This window comes from Eleutherodactylus coqui, chromosome 2 (assembly GCF_035609145.1).
Source record: "Eleutherodactylus coqui strain aEleCoq1 chromosome 2, aEleCoq1.hap1, whole genome shotgun sequence".
NCBI classification, from domain to species: domain Eukaryota; kingdom Metazoa; phylum Chordata; class Amphibia; order Anura; family Eleutherodactylidae; genus Eleutherodactylus; species Eleutherodactylus coqui.
The window spans coordinates 229387104-229393219 of record NC_089838.1 but is presented as its reverse complement, the minus strand read 5'-3'; positions in this window follow the sequence as shown (position 1 = coordinate 229393219).

Genomic DNA, 6116 nt, shown 5'->3' with positions numbered 1-6116 from the left:
AGGAGCATTAATGCTAAAGTATACAAATAAAAACATATATATAATAGGTATCAGAGGCGTAACTGGAAGCTTCTGGGCCACGAAACCTGTAATAGGGCCCCCAAATATAATGCTTTAATCATAGTACTAGGCTCTTAATATGGAGAAGACAGGCCTTAGGGGCCCTCTAAGGTCATGCATCCCCTATAGCAGTGGTAGCGAACCTGCGGCACGCAGAGCCCTCCCTGCTGGCACGCAGACCCATCGGCCACTCACCACTAGTGGTGCAGCAAGAGACGGAGCGCCGGCGGCCGCAGCGGGAGACAGAGCGTCGGCGGCCGCAGCAAGAGGCATGAGCACAGCCACTGCCAGCGGAGGCTGGAGAGAGCAGGAGCTGGAGAGCAGGACACAGAGCGACTTCAGCACAGGCTGTGGGGCCAGTGGGGGGGCGTCGCTGGTACGTGGGGAGCCGCTGGGGGGGTCACTGGTACATGGGGAGCCGCTGAGGAGTGTTGCTGGTATGCGGCGGGCCGCTGGGGGGTGTTGCTGGTACACAAGGGGCCGCTGGGGGGTGTCGCTGGTACGCGGGGGGCCGTTGGGGGGTGTCGCTGGTACGCGGGGGGCCGCTGGGGGGTGTTGCTGGTACGCGGGGGGCCTTCGCTGGTACGTGGGGGGGGGGGGGGCGCTGTGGGGTGTCACTAGTACGGGGGGGGGGGGGGAAACGCTGTGGGGTGTCACTATTATCGCCGGGGTATGTTTACAGGTGGCGGAAATAGGCAGGGCTGTTTCAAAACAGACAGGGTGCAGATTTTGACTGCTTTTTGGATGTGGAAATGCTGCAGAATTTTCCACATAAATGTCCGCTGAGGACATTCTGCAGCATTTCCGCATCCAAAAAGCAGTTAAAATCTGCACGCTGTCTATTTTGAAACAGCCCTGTCCTTTTTTAGAAAGACGGGGTAAAATCATATGTCATGATAAGCCCCGCCCCCTGACGTGTTGGCACTTTGCAATAAATAAGTAGGTTTTGGGTTGCAGTTTGGGCACTCGGTCTCTAAAAGGTTCGCCATCACTGTTCTATAGTTACGCCCCGATAGTTAAACTGTATATGTGGCACAGGAACAAAGTTCTGAGGACCTCATGTAACACATCTTTACTAATTATTACTAATATTGGGGGCAGACATTTTTTTTCAAATGTAGGCCCCCTTCACAGGAGTATATGCCTATTTGCGCGCACATCGGCTTATTGCACTGTGGTTTATACACCCGCAGGACATGGTTATTTGTGTGTGGCGAATGAAGACACACTGATTTAATTGGCTAATAATTAGCCTAATTAGTTCCAGAGGTGCTCTTTTTCCCGTGGCATTGCACAGTGTTTCCCGCATCTCCTTGTGTGTTGCGCACACATTTGTGCCCCTCCCCTGACTTCTACGGGGACATTTGGTGCACAAATACACAGTAAAATAATGCATGTTCTATTTTTTTTTTGCGCAACCACTAATTCATGTGCAAAATATGGAAATGTGAATAAACCCATTGAAATCAATTGCTTCTATTCTCAGCACGAGCGCTGTTTTAGCGCAGTATAGGCGTGTGAAAAGATAGCGGCTGTACTGCACTAAAAATTGCGTGAGCGGGTGAATTCCAGCTAATTTAATTAGCCCGTTCACACGATCTGTGGTGCGTGTAATCCAGCTGCCATAGGAATCTATGGAAAGCATGCTCTAAGGATAGGACAGGTTCTATCTTTTCACGCATCACGGACCTTAGGGTGCGTTCACACGAACGTATATCGGCTCGGTTTTCACGCCGAGCCGATATACATTGTCCTCATCTGCAGTGGAGGAAGGATGGAAGAGCCAGGAGCAGGAACTGAGCTCCCGCCCCCTCTCTGCCTCCTCTCCGCCTCTCTGCACTATTTGCAATGGGGAGAGGTGGGATGGGGGCGGGGCTAATTCCCACCACTTAGCCCTGCCCCGCCTCTACCCATTGCAAATAGTGCAGAGGGGCGGAGAGGAGGCAGAGAGGAGGCGGGAACTCAGTTCCTGCTACTGACTCTTCCATCCTCCCCCCCTGCACACGAGGACACGCGTGAAAACCGAGCCGATATACGTTCGTGTGAACGCACCCTTAGGCCTCATGTCCACGGGCAAAATATGATTTAAGATCCGCAGCGGATCTCCCGCATGCGGATCCGCATCCCATAGGGATGCATTGACCACCCGCGGGTAGATAAATACCCGCGGATGGTCAATAAAAGGGATTTTAAAAAAAATGGAGCATGAAAAAATCTGGACCATGCTCCATTTTCGTGCGGGTCTCCCGCGGGGACGGCTCCCGCGGGCTTCTATTGAAGCCTATGGAAGCCGTCCGGATCCGCGGGAGACCTAAAATAGGAATTTAAAAGTATTTACCCATCCGGAGCGGACCGGGAAGGTCTTCTCTTCCTCACGGCCGGATCTTTCTTGCTTCGGCTCGGCGGATGTGCCCGGCACGTCAACAACGTGCCGCCGGCGTGACGAATTCATCCGCCGGCCGAAAAAGAAGATCCGGCCGTGAGGAACAGCAGACCTTCCGCTACGGATAGGTAAATTCTTTTAAATTCTTATTTTCAGCCCTCATGTCCGCGGGGCAGGAGGGACCCGCTGCAGATTCTACATGTACAAAGAAAAAAATGGATCCTGTTGCCTGTAGCAACCAATCAGGTTGTTACTTTAATTTATTGACAACTGAAATGTAGTGATTGTCTCTAGATGGATTAAAATGATGCCCCTAGGCATGATCCCACTCTTAGGGCTCTTTCACATGAATATAGGCGTTTTATGTTCACCCGCTGGCGCCATAAAAACACATTAATGGGCTCACAAATCTGCCGTTTGTGCACCCGTTCAGACCGCCTGGGCCCGGCGCATATACGCCGAGCTCAGATTGCCGTTGGCCAAGGGGGAGACAGTTTAGCTCTGCTAAACTGCCTTCCCCTTTTCCGCCCCCTCTCTGACTCTCTGCAAGGAAAGGGGGCGGGATGGGGCGGGAGCTAGTGTGCTAAGCTCCTGCCCCCTCTCCGCCCCTTGTCAGCTGCAAACAATGGGAGGGCGCAGGGTGGGAGCTTAGTAACTAGCTCTCATCCCGCCCCCTTATATTGTAAACAGCCGGAGGGGAGGAGAGAAGAGGGAGGGAGTTTAGTAGTCACACTGCTAAACGCCCTCCCACCTCCCTTCTCGGGCCGCTGTCATTGGCTCCCGTTGGAGTCTATGCAGTGGCTGACGTATTCCAGCCAAAAAGATAGTTCCAGGACTATCTTTCCTGGCCAGCATAAAAGAATCCGTCCGAAATGCGCTAATTTGGCTGGCCAGGCAATTTTACGCGGCGGAAAATCGCCCATCTGATCTGATGCATTGGAATCGAATGCATCAGATGGCAGCTTATATCGGCAGGCCATGAAATCAGCGGCCGATATACGCTCGTGTGAATAAAGCCTAAGGCCAATTTCACACAGGCGAGATTTGTGCGTTGCGAAACTCAGAAACCTCACACAAATATGAACCCCATGCACATGAGTGATTTTTTTTCTTGCATCGCACCATGATATCGGAAAGAAATCACGGTGCGTCCTATATTTGGGCATGTCCTTGCATCGAATCGCCCATTGCTTTCAATAGGGCCAGTGTCAGTATCGCACTGTGCGATAAGCACGTGAGTGTGATGCAAAGTTTCCCATTGAAAACAATGATTCTCGACAACAATCCCCTGATCCTCCGACGCAGCTGTCAGCCACAGCGGAGGATTGCTACTTCCATGAAGTGAGGTGGTTTTGACATAAAAATGCCTCGCATCCGCAGGGAAATTCCATGTTGGCGAGTGCGACATCCGACTGTGATTAACGGCCTGATACTGCAATCGCCCCTGTGAAGTTAGCCTTAGCCTTAGGCCATCTTCACATACGGCGGAACTGCTGCGGAATCTTCACTGTCGTAATCCCTGGGAATTCTACAGCATTTACATAAATTCTTCACGTTTCGCAAAATTTCCACAACGAATCTGCAGAATTTTTGAAAAATTATACTGTGGATTTACGCTGCACATTCCAACCCTGAAAATACAAGGGTTCCACTACCCATCATTTTCCCAAATAGATCTGTGGCCAAATATGCGCCATTTAGGTGAGGATTTGGCCACTGCGTATATTCTGCAGGTTTTACATTACGGAGCCCACAGCAGAAACACGCTGCGTGAAGGTGCCCATATGCCTCCAATAGCCGTTGGTCACTCGGTTCAGCCAACAGCTACTTCTGTCTGTCCATTCGGCCAAGTGTTCATGTGTTTTGCGTGAGGACAGTGAAGAATGCCGCAGCCAGCAGCTCCGACAGCAGCTTATCTGCAGGGGAACCAAAGGAGCCGGCGTCGAAAATCAACTGACCCTTCTTTCCCAGCACATTATCTGTCGGGGGAAATCAGTGGGTTCAGACAAGTGTTGTCTAATATGTATGAAGCCCTTAAGACTCAGCTGTAGAGTCATTTCAACTGTTCCTGATCTTGCAAAATCTTTGGCAGTGCCGTGCAATGACTGGCTGGACGTAGACATCCGGCAGTAGTTGGCCACTGCACGTATCAAATCAAATTTTGGTTTATTGTACCCTGGTGGCCAATCTAGTGAACTACACCAAATGCAATATGTGATATGTCACCAGACCAATGAGAAACCGTCAAATTCCCTCACTTTCTATGGAACGAATCAAGATGATGGGGGCAAATTGGTCTTTTTTTTGTCTCTCCTGAAAAGTTGGATAGATTTGACATTCAACCTATTGCAGTTACCATAATAATATGGGTTGACCGCTAAGGCAGTATAGGTGGTTTCACATTCACATTTTTTATGACAATCTCCAGGATCTAGGCGTTGTGAAACGCACTGCAAACAGGGCATGTTTTGTGACATTTTTGTATACTTTTGTTGCTTTTTTGGGTGTATGGCATTTTTTTAAAGTAGTGCCCAGTGTAGCTGGGAGTTAGTGTAGGAACCGTTATATTGTGTAAAGAAAAAAAAGTACAGATTTTTATTTTCAAGAAAGAATAAAGAAGGATATTGCAGGACGGGGGAGATTTGTACGTCAACATATTTCATATAGATAATTGAATACCATATGGAACTTTTGTAATTTCTGTACTTTTCGTATTGTTTGTGTTGCCCATGTGCCTCAAAAGTGCTGCGGGAGAAGTTGGCGCTGTAGAAATAAAGATTATTATTATATGTGCACTTTATAAATGACCATAGAGCAGGATTAATGTGGGCTCTCTTAGGCTAATTCCACACGGGCGATTGTGATTTTGTCGCGTGAAAATTGCGGCAAAATCGCATCTTTATTCACTGCAATTTGTGTCAGCGATGCTTTTTTTTTTTTATAGAATAATCTCGCATCTTATTGCTGCCACCCCGCCATAAAATTTTTTTGCAATTTTTTTTATCGCAAAAGGCAATCAGACTTTGTAATGTTAAAGTTGCACTGCTTAGCGGTGTGATGTGATAAAAAGAAGCCTTCATAGGGATACATGGGAGATTTTTAAAAAATTGCACATCGCAGAAAGATAGAGCAAGCCACGATTTTTATTCTCTCAACATCACATTAGTGAAAACATCGAAGATGGAAAGGAAACCATTGTAAATCATTGGTTTCATATTCCGCTTTTTCACTGACCTGTGTGAACCCACCCTTAGGTCATCTGTACCATACTATATCAAAGTTGAACTAGTAATGAGTGGGAGTAGTATGGGTGATAGAAGGGAGTAGCACCCAGCTGGTTGTGGTACCTGAGCCTTCTACTTTAGGCTTGATTCACACAGGCGTATATTGGCCGGCTTTTCACGCCCGGCCGATATATACGCTGCCCCTCAGATGCATTGGTCTACAATCTATCAGTGCACATGGGTGTATTTCCCCAGCATGAAAGCACCCGGCAGGCGAAGATAGTGCATTTTGGCTGGGCGCTTTTACGGAGAAGGGATGGGAGGGAGTTTAGCAGCGTGGCTGCTAAACTCCACCGCCTTCCCCGACTGTTTGCAATGGGAGGGGGCGGGGTGGAGCTAAGCTGCGCTCCATCTCACCTCCTTCCATTGCTAGCTACGGCAAGGCTAGC